We start from the raw sequence: 16,859 nt of genomic DNA on the forward strand, positions 1-16,859 counted from the left end.
ATAGGACATGGAGGATACATTTCCTTCCATTTAAATCTGAACATTTCTAGTTTCATTCTCTCCCAGCAGAGGAAGTTAAACAATAGCCAGATCTTTGCATAATAGTGCAAAAAAAGTGGCTAGCAGAATTTGTGTAGCCTTGTGTATATGCAATCTGGCTGATTCCAACATATGTGTATGTGGATTCCTTGTTGATAGCCAAAGCTAAACATTTTCCTTTAGATTTCAGCAAAAAGTTTATTCCTGCTAGGCTGTGAGGAACAAGAGGAACAAGGTACAGAAGAAACCATGCTGTTCCTATTGATGCCAACACTGGGGGTGCGGCACCAAAATCTTTCTCTATTTTGTTCAATGCTGGGATGCTGTGGGATGTTCTGTATGGCAAATGTGTTGCTGATTAGTCAATAAATAAAACACTGATTGGCCATTGGCTAGGCAGGAAGTGTAGGCGGGACAAGGAGGAGAATAAAGCTGGGAAGTGGAAGGCTGAGTCAGAGAGACACTGCCAGCCGCCACGATGACAAACAGCATGTGAAGATGCTGGTAAGTCACAAGCCATGTGGCAAGGTATAGATTAATGGAAATGGATTAATTTAAGCTGTAAGAACAGTTAGCAAGAAGCCTGCCACGGCCATACAGTTTGTAACCAATATAAGTCTCTGTTTATTTGGTTGGGTCTGAGGGGCTGTGGGACTGGCAGGTGATAGAGATTTGTCCTGACTGTGGGCCAGGCAGGAAAACTTAAGCTACACTGGGACTCAGACTCAGGGCCTTGCACATTCTAAGCAAGTGCTCTACCACGGAAACATAGCCCCAGTGCCCCAAATAGATTTTAAACAAAGTATAAGTGGAAAGGGTTTTTTTGTGCCAACATTGTAGATGAGTATTATTCCAATGTTTAAGAGGCAATTTAACTTCTAACCATCTGGCTAAACAATAAAAACAAGCTATTACGTGACCTAAAGGTGACAAGAGTTGGCATGACGATTAGCCGTGGAAACCCTAGGGCCCGTACTACACAAAATACTGAAGTTATTTTACAGCTGTGTGATACAAGACTTAAATTGGGGTGGGGAGAGGAATCAGGCTGGAATTCTCATGAGCCTCCAAGGGTGTGGAAAGCTGCAGCCAAATGCCAAAGCCACATCTGGGTTAGCTAGCACCCAGTAACGGAACTGGTGCATAGGCAGGTGGGGGCCTAGGCAGGTGGGGGCCTAGGCAGGTGGGGGCCTAGGCAGGTGGGTGCATAGGCGGGTGGGTGCAGAGGCAGGTGGGTGCATAGGCGGGTGGGTGCATAGGCAGGTGGGTTATGCTTCGAGATAGCCAGGTGTTGTCCTAGCGGCACTCTGCTCTGTCTCTGACAGAAGTCGCTGTTTGAGTGGCTTCTCAGCTTCGAGTAGAAGTTTCTCAGTTGGCGAAAAAGTTTCACATTGTCAGTGGCTGGTGGAAGGGTTGGGAGGAAAAGCTGGTTCAAGAGGTCAAAAGAGGCAGCCAGTAGCTTTTGCATTCTCTGGGAAGTGTTCCATTACAGTTTAGAGAATAAATAAATGCTAGTCATTCTCCCTATTAGACCTCATAATATATCTAAAACTCTGAGTAGCTCTATCAACTATGTTACTGGTAGCAGAAACAAGTCCAAAACATTCATTGGTGGAATGTGCCAGTTGTAGTAGAATATTATTTTAAGGTGTGTTACTTTTGTTTATGTTGCATTTGTTTAACTTGGTGAAGCTGTGTTACTGTGCCTGTGTAAAACACCTGATGGTCTAATAAATAACTGGCCAATAGCAAGGCAGGAGAAAGGATGGGCGGGGCTGGCAGGCAGAGAGAATATATAGAGGGGGAAATCTGGAGAGAGGAACATATCAAGGAGCCAGCAGCCAGAGGAGGAGGACTCCAGGGGTCAGCCGCCCAGCTACACAGCAAGCCATGGAGTAAGAGTAAGATTTACAGAAGTAAGAGAACAGGAAAAGCCCAGAGGCAAAAAGTAGACAGGATAAGTTAAGGAAAGCTAGACAGAAACTAAGCCAAGCTAAGGCCAGGCATTCATAGGTAAGAATAAGCCTCTGTGTGTGATTTATTTAGGAGCTGGGTGGTGGGCCCCCCAAAAAGAGCAAAACCCCACAACAACAGCCATTGACTTAAATCTATTAGTATTGATTTTTTTAAAAGATTTATCTATTATGTATACAGCGTTCTGCCTACATGCCAGAAGAGGACACCAGATCTCATTAGAGATGGTTGTGAGCCACCATGTGGTTGCTGGGAATTGAACTCCAGACCTCTGGAGGAACAGTCAGTGCTCTTAACTGCTGAGCCATTTCTCCAGCCCCTAGTATTGATTTTTTATAAGCAGGTTAAAAAATGTTGGCCGGTGGTGGCGCACGCCTTTAATCCCAGCACTCGGGAGGCAGAGCCAGGCGGATCTCTGTGAGTTCGAGGCCAGCCTGGACTACCAAGTGAGTTCCAGGAAAGGCGCAAAGCTACACAGAGAAACCCTGTCTCGAAAAACCAAAAAAAAAAAAAAAAAAAAAAATGTCGGCCGGGCGGTGGTAGCGCACCCCTTTAATCCCAGCACTCGGGAGGCAGAGCCAGGCGGATCTCTGTGAGTTCGAGGCCAACCTGGGCTACCAAGTGAGTCCCAGGAAAGGCGCAAAGCTACACAGAGAAACCCTGTCTCAAAAAACCAAAAAAAAAAAGTCATTGCCTTTAAGCCCATTTTGTAGTAAGTTTCAGAAGGAATATGGCTTTTCTTCTTTGTATCCAGCACACATGAGATGTGTGTCTTTAATTTGCTGTAAGCTATCCTTATTTTATGTCACTGGATATGTGGTTCTAGGGCTAGAACCCAGACTTTTGAACACAGTAAGCATTCTACCAACTGAATTACATACACCCCATATCTGAGTGTATACATTTGCCTATGAAGTGAGTAACTTTACCTGACTCTGTTATTATAGGGATTTCAGAACACACACCCCATATTTTTGGTGTCTTAATTGTAGATTGCAAGTGATTTTCCTTAAAAGCATATGATTCTCTTAGTTCTTACTGTGTGTCAACTACAGCACTCATGTAAGCCTTATTCACTAGTAAAAGGAGAGGCCCTGTATAGTGTTTTCATAATCTGAAATGGACTAAGCTGACTTAAATGATTAAGTGTAGTTAGTAAAGACTCACATACAGTGTCTTCAGTTTTGAATCTTGAGTTGATGTGGATATGGAAATGGAATAAAGAAATTATTTTCTATAATCAGAATCTTTGTGCCAGGAATTCTTGCCTGGACAGTATGCCTACGTGATCACATAGTGATTCTATAAGTGGGCATTATTAGAGCATCCTGATGTTGATGTGGCATGTATGATGTTTTCCACCAGTGTGTGTGTGTGTGTGTGTGTGTGTGTGTGTGTGTGTGTGTGTTATAGTCAGCAGGGAGGGATGGGGTGAGTGGAATGAAGACCATGACTGAGAAACCAAAATAGAAACAAGTCCCTACCAGTGACTTTCCACTGTACAAACCTGATCCCAGAAGCACCCCAATAACGCTGCAAAAGAACATTGCTTCCTTTCTGGCCAAGTGCAGGAATGACCAAACAAATGGACCACCATCAGCGTGGCCCCTTGTACACCTGCCTCCAACCAGTCACACAAAGAGCGATCAAGATTGCCCTCATTTACATGACAGTATCTCCATGGTAGGAACAAAACTGGAAGGAGGTTAGCTCCCAAATGTAGACCATCAAGTTCTTTTCAGCTTTGCCTGCTACTCCTTTGCAATATGCGCAGTAAACTTGTCTTTTTTACACCCACCAATCCCCTGGTCATCTAGCACATTCTAACCTTCAGACTTGAATCTCATTTACTTTGCATGATCCCTAATAGTTGCTGGTTCCCAAGTACTGTCAGTAGAACAGCTGCATACAAGAGACCCTGACACATCACCCACTGCCGACAAAGAAATGATAGTGATCGAAACAGAACCTGGCTTCTCCTGCAAAGTGGAGCGCGTTACACTGACAACTCTCATATAATCGCTCCAGAGCCCTGTGGAATACAATTATTATCAATTCTATTTTATACAGGCAGAAGTGTGGACAGGTCACTTGCCCAAGACGTAGGCTCAGAACAAAAAGAACGTGAATCTGTCGCGCGGTAAAGCAGTTCCTCAGAACTAAACTGAACTAAAAAGTCAAAGGACAGACCAACGTGAGCTGTGAAAGGCACGCGGCGTGGAAACTCGGGCGAGTTCCTCGTGGGATCTCTGGAACCTCCAGACACCCAGAAATGGTCCAGTCAAAAAAGAACCCCAAAACACCACCACCTCAAACTCCGCTAGGATCTTCGCTGTTACAACTTGCTACAAACTCCACAAGTCCCGCCCCTTCTCTAACCACAGGCCCCGCCTGCGCAAGCGCACTAAGACCCGGAACTGGATTCAGAGACTCCACCGGACCGCGCCGAGGCGGCGGGGCCGTGGCCTATAGGACTGCGCGCGGCGGGCGGGGCCTTTGTGAGAGCCACGGAAAACAAAAACAAAAACTTTTCACCCGGTAGCTGTTCCAAGGAGCTTGAATTACCGGGGGTAGTAGCACTTCAGAGGCTGAGGCTAGAGGATTGCCACGAGTTTGAGTTCTCTTACTCTCTGCGGTCCTGCCCGTGATAAATACAACAAAACAAGCTGAGGCAGGGGGGTCCATCCCTTGGAAGCCCACCCTCAATGCCAACATCTCTACCTGAGACTGTAACGCAGCAGGAGGAAAACTGGGGCCTGTAGCAGGGTTCCTGTCTGCACTCTGCAGATAAATGACACCCACATTGTCTCGAGGGACAGCATTCCGCTCTTAGCTGACTCTCCAGGTACCTGTACCCAGCCCATCCACACTCATCCAGGGATTATGCAATCGCCTCTTTGGGTGTCCATGTCCTTCAGAGATTACGATCTAGCAGAGTGGGGCCTGGATCTTGCTATCACTGAATCTCCAGTGCGGATCTCAAAGCCTGTCGCCAAGTAAGAACCACAGGAGCTGGGTAAACAAACCGGCGGCTAACCTGTACAGTGGCCTGTGTGGTGACTCATGTACAAAGATGAACGGGCTCAGACGGTCTAGAAGCTTCCAGGCTTGTTGTGCTGGGACATTCCACCACTGAAATGAAATGAGGAAAGGAGGCATTCAACAAAAGAGCAAATAACAAGGGATATTCTGGTCTGAAAAAGACGACCATTGCTGTTTACACTGGTTCCCATGAGAAACCAAAAGAGAGAGGGACAATGGTGTTTTTAAATATACAGTTAAGGCTGCCTGCAGACCCTCTCCTGTCTCTCTGTTACCCCGGACCCAATCCCCCAGTCTCATCTTCAGTGCTGCAACAGAACACCCATGGCAGCCTTCCCTGCCCCTGCTGCATCTACTGTGGATCCCACAGATCTTCCCTTTCTAATCTTCCTCCACCCACTTGTTGGCTTATTCCTTGCCCCCAACTTGATCAGGTACCCCCGGCTAACCCGAAGTCCACTCCTCCCAGAGCAACAAGTAGGCTGAAGGAGGACCCGCACCTCTCCTAGGCTCCTGAGATCCAATCCCCCCACTCTCATCCCCAGCTCTGTAGCAAGAAACCTGATGAGGTCTCCCTTTCTTCTCTGACCCCATCCCCAAAGGATCACAAAGACCTTCTCCTCCAGCCTTCCTTCCCCCAACTCATCCAGTATCCCAGCCTCCAACCCCAACACACCAGTTGAGCAGGCCAGGAAAGCAGTCAACACACAGCCATCACACTCTCTGAAAATCCAGAGAGGAAACAGAAACCAAGGAGCAAAACGTTAACCCAACAAAGACAAATCCAGAAATCAGCACCTAAAACTTTAATCATGCCAAACACAGATGCCAAGACGCCAGCAAAAAACCACAATCAACTTTAGCCAGGGTAATATGTCTCCATTAGAGCCTAGCTATCCTACCACAGCAGGACCTAAACATTCCAACACAGCTGAAGCACAAAAAAAAAAAAAAAAAAAAAAGCCCTTAAAACATTCTTTATGAATGTGATAGAAGTTCTTAAAGAGGAAATAAAGAAATCTCTTTAAGAAATCCAGGAAAGTGCCGGGCGGTGGTGGCACACGCCTTTAATCCCAGCACTCGGGAGGCAGAGGCAGGCAGATCTTTGTGAGTTAGAGGCCAGCCTGGGCTACAGAGCGAAATCCAGGACAGGCACAAAGCTACACAGAGAAACCCTGTCTCGAAGTCTCGAAAAACAAAACAAAACAACAAAAAAAAAGAAATCCAGGAAAGCACAAACAGTGGAAGGAAATGGATAAAACTGTTCAAGACCTGAAATTAGAAATACAATCAATAAGAAAAACTCAAACTGAGGGAATTCTGGAAACGAAAAATTTAGGAATTCGAACAAGAACTACAGAGGCAAGATTCAACAACAGAATACAAGAGATGAAAGACAGAATCTCAGGTGTTGAAAATACAATAAAAGAATTGGATACATCAGTCAAAGAAAATGTTAAATCTAAAAAACTCCTGCCACAAAACATCCAGGAAATCTGGAACACAATGAAAAGACCAAACCTGAGAATAATAGATATAGAGGAAGAAGAAGAAACCTAGCTCAAAGGTTCAGAAAATGTTTTCAACAAAATCATAGGAGAAAAATTTTCCTAACCTAAAGAAGGAGATGCCTGTTAAGATATAAGAAGCATACAGCTGCTGCTGGGGTCTGTGTTGATGTCCCTAGCCCATGTTGCCACCAGGGGCCAGCCATGTGGATGCCTGGGGTCTGTGCCACAGCCTACGACCATATTGGTGTCCAAGAGATGTGCCATCATAGGGGCCAGGCTGATTTGAATGGCCAGAGCTGTCAACTGGGGCCATGGTATCGTGCAGACCAGTGATGCAGTGAGGGTCATGTCTGAGTCCATGGCCCTGCCGTAGTCAGGGTCTGGGTTGATATCTGTGGCTCCTGAGACCATTTGAAGACTGTGCTAATGCCAGGGGTCTGGGCCACCACTTAGGGCCATGTTGGTGCCCAAGGGCCACACTGCGGCGGGGTCATGCCAGTCTGGGTGGCCTGCACTGCCACCTGGGACCACGGTGACATCTGAGCCTGGGCTGCTGCCTAGGACCACATGTCTGAGTACGTAGTCCTATCACAGACAGGACATCTGTATTGATGTCCGTGGGCAATGTTGCCACCAAAGGCCACACAGATGCCCAGGGTCTGAGCCATGAGGGTGTCTGAGGGCTGTGCTGCCACCAGGGACATTCTGATTGGAGTGACCTGGGGTCATGGTGTCATCTGGGCTGCCAAGAGGCATGTCTGGGTCTGTGGCCTTGTAGTGGCCAGGGTCTGGGGTGGTGTCTGTGGCTCCTGTTACCATCAAGGGCTCTATGGATTCCCAGGGACTAGTCAGCCATCTGGAGCCATGTTGGTGCACAGAGACCATGCTGCCAGCAGCTGGGGCTGTGGTGGTGTACCAGCCCAAGCTGCTGCTGAGGGCCATGTCTGGGTCCACGGTTCGGCTGCAGCTTGGGTCTGTGGTGATGCCCATCGTCCCCATGGCTGTGCTGAGCCAGCCCCGGCCATCACTGGCCCTAGGACGGGTGGCCCTGCCCCTGGATGAATACTGCAGCAGGAGAACTGGCCCTTCCCCCAGGTGAGAGCTACACCTCCCCCCACTCCCCACCCCCACCCCCGCACTAGGGAAAGATGGCCCTGTACTTCACCACAAGTGTGCACCTCACCTGAATAACACACTAGAACTGACCCTGAGCTTGGGAAGGCAGGTGCTCTGACACTGAGGGTGTGAGAACGGAACTGACCCTGCCCCCCTCGTCTGCCCTGTGGTGGCATGGGTGAGAGAAGGATGCCCTCTCCCCTGACCCGTTACCACCTGTGGGAGATAAGCGAGCTGGCCCTGGGGTCACAAGAGTCAGAGCGCTAGCCCTGAGCCTCACCGGCAGCAGTACACAAGAGAGTGGGCTGTTTCCCGTCTGAGCAGCCCAGTAGAGCTGACCCTGCAGTGGGAAGGCAGGTGAGCCAGCCCTGACCACGTGAGAGCCAGCGGAGAGCTGCTCATCTGCCCCCTACAACAATCAGGAGAGAGGGTCCTGCACCTTGCCTGGGCGAAACAGAAGAGCTGGCCTTGGTAATGTGAGTGTGGGGGACCAGGATCTGAGGACCCGAGAGCAGAAGAACTGGCCCGGCTCCTTGCCGTAGGCTGCATTGGGTGAGCTAGCCCAGGCAGTGCCGGAGAGCTCACCCGGGGAGTGATGAGGAGGGTAGGCTGGCAGCTGACCAACTCAGCTACCACCCAGGCCTCGATCCAGCGCCATGAGTTAGCCCGCTCCAACATCTGCCTCATCTGTGAACTGCTGGAGCAGGTGTAAGGGATAAACGTACAGATCCAAAACACAGGATCTCCATGACACAGGACAACAAGAAGATATGCAAAAGGAGCCCCAGTGAGGGCCCGTAGTCAGTGGTGTAGCAGGAGCCAGAGGCCTCGCGAGCCAGACCGATGACTCATGGCAATGAACACCTGCAAGTAAAGATGAATGGACTAAAGGGTAAACAGTGTGACTCAGTGGGTCACACTAGAGCTTCCAGGACAAGATGATTCTACTTCTGATTCTCCTCCTCCTCCTCCTCTTCTTCTTGTTTGTTTGTGTCTTTGTTTTGGTTTCTTTGTTTTGTTTATTTATTTATTTATTTATTTTAAATTTGGTTTTTACTGAGGGGGTTGCAAGAGCAGAGGAAAGATGTGAGGGGACAGGGCTTGGAGTGCACGATGTGAAATCCATAAGAATCAATAAAAAGTTAAAAAAAAAAAGTACCAGAACACCAAATAGATTGAACTAGAATAGAAAATCCCCTTGCCACATAATAATCAAAACACTAAATATACAGAACAAAGAAAGAATATTAAAAGCTGCAAGGAAAAAGGAGCAAGTAACATATAAAGGCAGACCTATTAGAATTACACCCAACTTGTCAACAGAAACTCTAAAAGCCAGAAGGGCTTGGACAGATGTTCTGTGGACTGTAAGAAACCACAGATGCCAGCCCAGACTACTATATTAGCAAAATTTTCAATCACCATAAATGGAGAAAATAAGATATTCTTTGATAAAATCAAATTTAAACAATATATGTCTATGAATCCAGTCCTACAGAAGATGCTAGAAAGAAAACTCCAACCTAAGGTTACCTAAATAAATAATCTCACATGAGCAAAACTAAAAGAAGGGAAACACACACACACACACACACACACACACACACACACACACACACACGACCACCACAACCAACAACAAAATAACAGGAATCAACAATCATTGGTCATTGATATCTCTCATTATCAATGGTCTCTATTCCCCAGTAAAAAGACACAGACTAAAAGAATGGATGCAAAAACAGGATCCGTCTTTCAGCTGCATCCAAGAAACACACTTCACCATCAAGGATAGATATTATCTCAGGGTAAAGGGCTGGAAAAAGATATTCCAAGCCAAAAAAAAAAAAAAAAAAAGCTGGTGTAGCCATTTTAATACCTAACAAAAAAGGCCTCAAACCAAAACTAATGAAAAATGACAGGGAAGGACACTACAGACTCATCAAAGGAAAATCCACCAAGATGACATTTTAGTTCTTTAACATTCTTAACATCTCTGCCTCAAACATAAGGAATGACAAGGAACACTTTAAAAATGTGTACTCCACCAAATTGGGAAATCTAAAAGAAATGGATAATTTTCTTGATAGGTACCACTTACCAAAGTTAAATCAAAATCAGATAAACAATTTAAATAGACCTATAATACTGAGTGAAATAGAAGTAGCCATGAAAAGTCCCAACACCAAAAACAACAACAACCAAAAACAGGGCTAGATGGTTTGGGCATAGAATTCTATCAGACTTTCAAAGAAGAGTTAACACCAATACTTCTCAAATTATTTCACAAAATAAAAACAGAAGGAACAGCCGGGCGGCGGTGGTGGTGGTGCACGCCTTTAATCCCAGAACTCAGGAGGAGAGCCAGGCGAATCTCTGTGAGTTGGAGACCAGCCTGATCTACAGAGCGAGATCCAGGGCAAGCACCAAAACAACACAGAGAAACTCTGTCTCAAAAACAAAACAAAACAAAACAAAAAAAAAAGGAATAGTGCCAAATTCATTTTATGAGGCCAAGGTTACCCTGATATTCAAGTCAAATAAAGACTCAACAAAGAAAGAAAATTACAGAACAATTTCCCTTATGAACATAGATCCAAAAATTCTCAATAGAATACTTGCAAACTGAATCCAAGAACTCATCAAAAAGATCATCCACCGTGGTCAAGTAGGCTTCATTCCAGAGATACAGGGGTGGTTCAACAGATGTAAATCAATAAATATCATCCACCACATAAACAAACTGAAAGATAAAAACCACATGATCATCTCATTAAATGCAGAAAAGGCCTTTGATAAAATCCAACACCACTTCATGATAAAGGTTCTAGAGAGATTAGGGACATTAGGGACCTCAGCATAATAAAGTCAGTCTACAGCAAGCCCATAGCCAGCATCAAGTTAAATGGACAGAAACTTAAAGCAATTCTGCTAAAATCAGGAGCAAGACAGGATTCTCCACTCTATCCATATCTATTCAATAGAGTACTTGAAGTTCTAGCTAGACCAAGAAGACAACTGAAGGAAATCAAGGGGATACAAATTGGAAAGGAAGAAGTCCAAGTATCAGTGTTTGCAGATGATAAGACATGTGACCCTAAAAATCCACAAGAGAACTCCTAGAGTTGATAAACACTTTCAGTGAAGTGGCAGGACACAATATTAACTCCAAAAACTCAGTAGCCCTGCAATATACAAATGACAAATAGACTGAGAAAGAAATCAGAGAAACAGCACCTTTCACAATATCCTCCAATAATATAAAATACCTTGGGGTAACTACAACCAAGCAAGTTAAAGATTTGTATGATTAAAAACTTCAAGTCTTTGAAGAATGAAGCTGAGAAAGATATCCGAAGATGGAAAGATCCCCCATGCTCATGGATCAGAAGGATTAACATAGTAAAAATTGCCACCCTACCAAAAGCAATCTACAGATTCTTTGCAAACCCCATCAAAATTCCAACACAATTCTTTCTTTAAAAAAATTATTTATTTATTTTTATTTTATGTACATTGATGTTTTGCCTGCATGTATGTCTGTGTGAGAGAGTGTCAGGTCCCCTGGAAGTGGAGTTACAGACAGTTGTGGGCTGCCATGTGGGTGCTGGGAATTGAACCCAGGTTCTCTAGAAAAGCAGTCAGTGCTCTTAACCACTTAGCCATCTCTCCAGCCCCATCTAGCACAATTCTTTGCAAACCTTGAAAGGACAATTCACAACTTCATATGGAAAAACAAAAAACCCAAGATAGCTAAAACACTCATGAACAAAAAATGAACAGCTGGAGGTATCACCATCCCTGATTTCAAATTGTACTACAGAGCTATAGTAATAAAAACCACGTGATATTGGCATAAAAACATGCTGCAGGCCACAGGAACATATCATAAGAGCTTAGCCAGTTATGACAAAGTCACTACCTGGAGGGGTCAAGGAATTCCTCCAGAGGAAGCCAAATTCCAAGGAGCTCTTGGTGTTATTTGGCTTGTTATATATCAACTGTATTCTGTTATGAAAATCATGTGTGCCTTCATAGTTTTCCCAATTGACTTTTCCCTAAGAAGGGCTACCAGTGTGGACTGATCACTCTCTGGATATACACATTCCAGGCATTTGGAGAACAGCCTCAGGAAAGGCTTCCTCTGGAATCAGATATCTCCCTTAGCCACTTTCAAGGACTAACAAAAATAGCAGTCCATGTGCAAGTCTCCTGATTTAAGGTAAATTCCACAAGAAGACACTGCCTAGGTGAGGTGGACGTTAAATAATAGCTTTACACAATTTAGCTCAGATCCTCCTTTCTTACAGCCTTACTAACTTTATAGACCTCTAACTCCTTACCTAACCACTTCTAGGAATATTTAGATAACCTTCTACGCTGACAGCTATGCTCAGCCAGAACCCCAGTTCAAGCTTCCCTGTAATTATCATCATTGACAGCATCCGGCCAGGTCCATCCCCAGAAGGAGGAAAGTACCTCATCAGAGATACCTTTGTACTCTTTAAGAACAGACTTAAGTGTCCAGACTACCCATTTGAGAAGGCCTGGCGGATGTGCCAATTAAGCTTTACTTCCTCCTTTCCCAAACCTTACCTCTAGTTCCAGATCTCCCCTTAACTATCACCAGAGGCATCTAGCTGTTGTACACAGGTTGCCTAGTGACCCAGCACACTTTCCCCCACCCTGCAGATAAACAGCAGATAGCTTGGACAGATAGGAGCCACAGGAAAAAGAAGGCAGTTTTATTTTCTCCCATTTACCTAGCAACTTATAGATTCTTAACATTTTCTACCAATCACATTTAAGACTATAGTTGAGCCCATAAGATCCCTCTTCTTAGATATTACCTGAATTTGGCCTTTAGTTAATTCATTTCCCCATTGGTCACTTCCCTTTGGGGTTGCAAATGATAATTAATGGTTACTGGCCCTCTATGTGATTCTTATCACCCCTCCGTTTGACCCTGGAAGCCTGGCTTTGCACTGCCAAGGGATTACTGCTTGTAAGTGTATTTAACTAGGACTAACAGGGAACAAGGGAACAGAGAAGAGAAAAGAGAATGGAAGAACTAGATGGGTAAGAACTTGAGAGGAACAAACTGAGACGGGGAAGAACTAGGTTAAAGGGCTAGAAGAGAGGACTAGAGGAACGAGATGGAAGATGAGGAAGAGCCAGATGGGGAAGAACAAGATGAGGAAGAGCCAGATGAGAGAGAAGGAGATGGGAGAGGAGCTGATATGGGAAAGAACTAGATGGATGAGAACCTAGAAGGGGCAGAACTAGATGAAGGAATTAAGATAGAACCTAGAGGGGACAGCAGATAAATGTAAAGAGAAATTGGGCAAGAAAGGAGCTAAAAATGAGAGCAGAGTATAAGTTTGTAGAGAAAGAACTGACACAGAATAATAAAGTGTATGGACTAAGGAGTTTCATGTACATAGACTCATTTCTTTTCATCAAAGATGAATTATCAGCTGGTTGTAGATTCTTCCCAGACCCTGGGAGGGGACTATTGAGGGGCTGGATCCTAATAGTCCTCCATAAAAACAGAGGTGGATCAATGAAATCTAATTGAAGACCCAGACATAAATCCAGAAACATATAGACACCTGATTTTTTGATAAAGCCAAAAAGACACACTGGAAAAAAGACAACATCTTCAACAAATGGTGCTGGTCTAACTGGATGTTGGCATGTAGAAGAATGCAAATAGATCCATATTTCTCACCCTGCACAAAACTCAAGTCCAAGTGGATCAAAGACCTCGATATACAGTCGGGTACACTGAAGCTGATAGACGAGAAGGTGGCGAGTAGCCTTGAACACTTTGGCACAGGAGACGACTTCCTGAACAGAAAACCCATAACACAGGCACTAAGATCAACAATTAATAAATGGGAGCTCATGAAACTGCAAAGCTTCTGCAAGGCAAAGGAGTCAGCCTACGGGATGCAAAAAAAAAAAATTTTTTTTTTTTTTTTTTACCAACTCTGCATTCAATAGGGGACTAAAATTCAAAATATAAAGAACTCAAGAAACTAGATATCCCCAAACCAAATAATCCAATTAAAAATGGGGCACGGGTCTAATCAGAGAATTCTCAATACAGGAATCTCAAACGGCTGAGAAACACTTAAAAGAAATGTTCAACATCCTTAACCATCAGAGAAACGCAAATCAAAACAACTCTGAGATTCCCATCAGAATGGCTAAGATCAAACCCACAAGTGACAGCTGATGCTGAGGAGGGTGTGGAGCAAGGGGTTGTTTCACCTCACATTTTACAGTCCTTTATGAAGGGAATGCAGGGCAGGAACCTGAAGGTAGGAACTGAAGCAGAGATCATAAAGAAGGCTGCCTCCTGGCTTTCTTTCCATGGATTTCTCTCCTCCCTTTTTCATACAACCAAGGGCCACTTGCCCAGGGATGACACTGCACACAGTGACCTGAACCCTCACACATCAATCATTAATCAAGGAAATGCCCCACAGTTTTCCTACAGAACAAGCTGATGGAGGCCATTCCTCACCTGAGGTTCCCTCTCCCCAGATTTGTATAGGTTTGTGTAAAGTTGACACAAACTAACCAGCACAGAGGTAGAGGGCTTGCCTAGCCAGCTGGAAGCCCTGGGTTCAGTCCTCAGCACCATCTAAACTGTTTGTGATGATGCACATCTATAATCAAACGTGTGGGAAATGGAGGCAGGGGGTTTCAGAAGTTTAAGTCTGTTCTCATTGTCAGCTACATAATGAGTCATAGGCAGAGTAGGATACATGAGACTCTGTGGGAAAAAAAAAGAAAAAGTAATTTGCCATTGGACTTCTAACACTTACCAATGGGTTACCTTTGTTTTAAGGACAACAAAAACACAAAGTAGGATATTCAATGTGCCTGTCAAATTCTTCAGTCTTATGCTATGTTCCTCCTCTTATCTTTATGTTTCACCCACTGGCCTTCCTGTAGTTCCTTAAATACTCCATCCCACTCAGAGACTTCCCACGGGCTCTTACCTCTGCTTCACATGCCCTCCACATTTTTTTTTTTTTTTTTGGTTTTTCGAGACAGGGTTTCTCTGTGTAGCTTTGCGCCCTTCCTGGAACTCACTTGGTAGCCCAGGCTGGCCTCGAACTCACAGAGATCCGCCTGGCTCTGCCTCCCAAGTGCTGGGATTAAAGGCGTGCGCCACCACTGCCCGGCCGCCCTCCACATTTTTAACAGAAGTACATGCTCTAGATCTGAGGTTTAGCATCACTTCTTATGAGCAACTTTCTCTGACCAAGTCTTTCCAAAGATATACTATGTCAAGCATCCTTAGCTTTTTTGTTTGTTTGTTTGTTTTTTTTCAAGACAGGGTTTCTTTGTGTAGTTTTGGTGCCTGTCCTGGATCTCACTCTGTAGACCAGGCTGGCCTCGAACTCACAGAGATCCAGCTGGCTCTGCCTCCCGAGTGCTGGCATTAAAGGCATGCGCCACCGCCGCCCGGCTTCCTCGGCTTTTCTTTATCATGCTTGTGTCCACAGAAGCTAACCCATGTGTTTTTACCATGTCTTCCTGGCCCTCTGGCCAACAGAGAGCACAGGTAGGAGTTTAGAGCAAGAACGATTCCTAGCAGAGTGGCCACAAGCTGGTTGCTTCCCCAGCCAAGGGCCAGCTCCAGCTCTGACGACAGGATGTTTCACTGTATCCAGGTTCCAGGATCTGTCCCTTCGCTGTTGTCCCTCCAAACTCAGAGATACACTCAGCAGTGCTGTCAAATACAGCACTTGTTACTTATGGTTCCCCCTAGTGCCCACCCACTCCTTCACAAACGGTTCTTCTGTTTAACATCCTCAAATTACCCTCTGGAAGCACACCATCTGTTTCCTCTAGGGAGGAAGCAATAGAGACGCTGCCCCAGGGAATTTTTTCCTGTAACTAAAATTTACATCATCAGTGTCAAACATTTTCCTTATGGCCAAAAATAAGGGACTATTGAATTCTTTGTGTTTACAACAAGGATGCTTTTGGTCACTGAAAAATTATGTTTTGAAAGCAGAAACAGAACACAAAAAATATATTTTATTTTAATATTTTTTTAAAACCCAAAACAGGTGTGTATGTGTTATGAAAGATCCAACAGAAACACTCTAAAACATTTGGTTGTGACAGGTTTTCTTTTTTGTAATTTTCTACATTTTCCTAGTTTTCTGCAATAATGCTACATTACTATTATTAACAATATGTGATGTTATTTTAAAATGTTTTTAGTCTGACCTAAGAATGGGAGTTACAAAAGCCACTCACTAGTTAAAGTACGTCAAGACAATGAAAGTATTTTGCATTCCTTGGTATGTGTGACAGTTAATCATGGTTGTCAGTGTCTCTGGAACTGGAATCAGCTAAAAGTTGTAAAACCATGAGCACTCTGTGAGAGATTTTCCTGTTCAGATTGTTTGAAGCAGGAGTACCCACACTAAAGGTAGGTAGAACCTTCCGGTGACAACTCCAACAAAAGGAGATGGAAGCAGGAAGCATTGCTGTTGGCCTACTTGCCTTCACTCCCTGCAAGTTCATCCATCCTGTTGCTTCCATGTTCTTTGACTGACATCAGAACTCAGCTTTTTAGGGATTCTAATGTGTAATGAAGACAGCAACTCTCCAGAAATCTTTCAGGCCTTCAGCAACAGACTGGCACTGCTGTGACATCCCATCTCATGGACTGTGTGAGACAGCAGCTGTAGGACTTTCATAGCATATAATTTAAGCCAATCTAATAAATCCTCTTTAAAAGTCAGTCATAATGGCATACACCTTTAATGCCAGCACTTGAGAGGCAGAGGCCGTGGATCTCTGAGTACAAAGCCAGCCTGGTCTACAAAGTGAGTTCCAGGACAGCCAGGGCTACACAGAGAAACCTTATCTAAAAAAGCCATATAACACTCTCTCTCTCTCTCTCTCTCTCTCTCTTCTATCAGTTCTGTTGCTCTACTGTAGAGGACTCTGATGAATACAGTATGCATCAATGTATCAGTAGTCACTTTCTATACTTTTCTTCCTTCTTTTTTTTTTTTTTTTTGGTTTTTCGAGACAGGGTTTCTCTGTGTAGCTTTGCGCCTTTCCTGGTACTCGCTTTGGAGACCAGGCTGGCCTCGAACTCACAGAGATCCGCCTGCCTCTGCCTCCCGAGTGCTGGGA

Source organism: Peromyscus californicus, unplaced genomic scaffold (assembly GCF_007827085.1).
Source record: "Peromyscus californicus insignis strain IS unplaced genomic scaffold, ASM782708v3 Scaffold_5__1_contigs__length_169319896, whole genome shotgun sequence".
Classification (NCBI taxonomy): domain Eukaryota; kingdom Metazoa; phylum Chordata; class Mammalia; order Rodentia; family Cricetidae; genus Peromyscus; species Peromyscus californicus.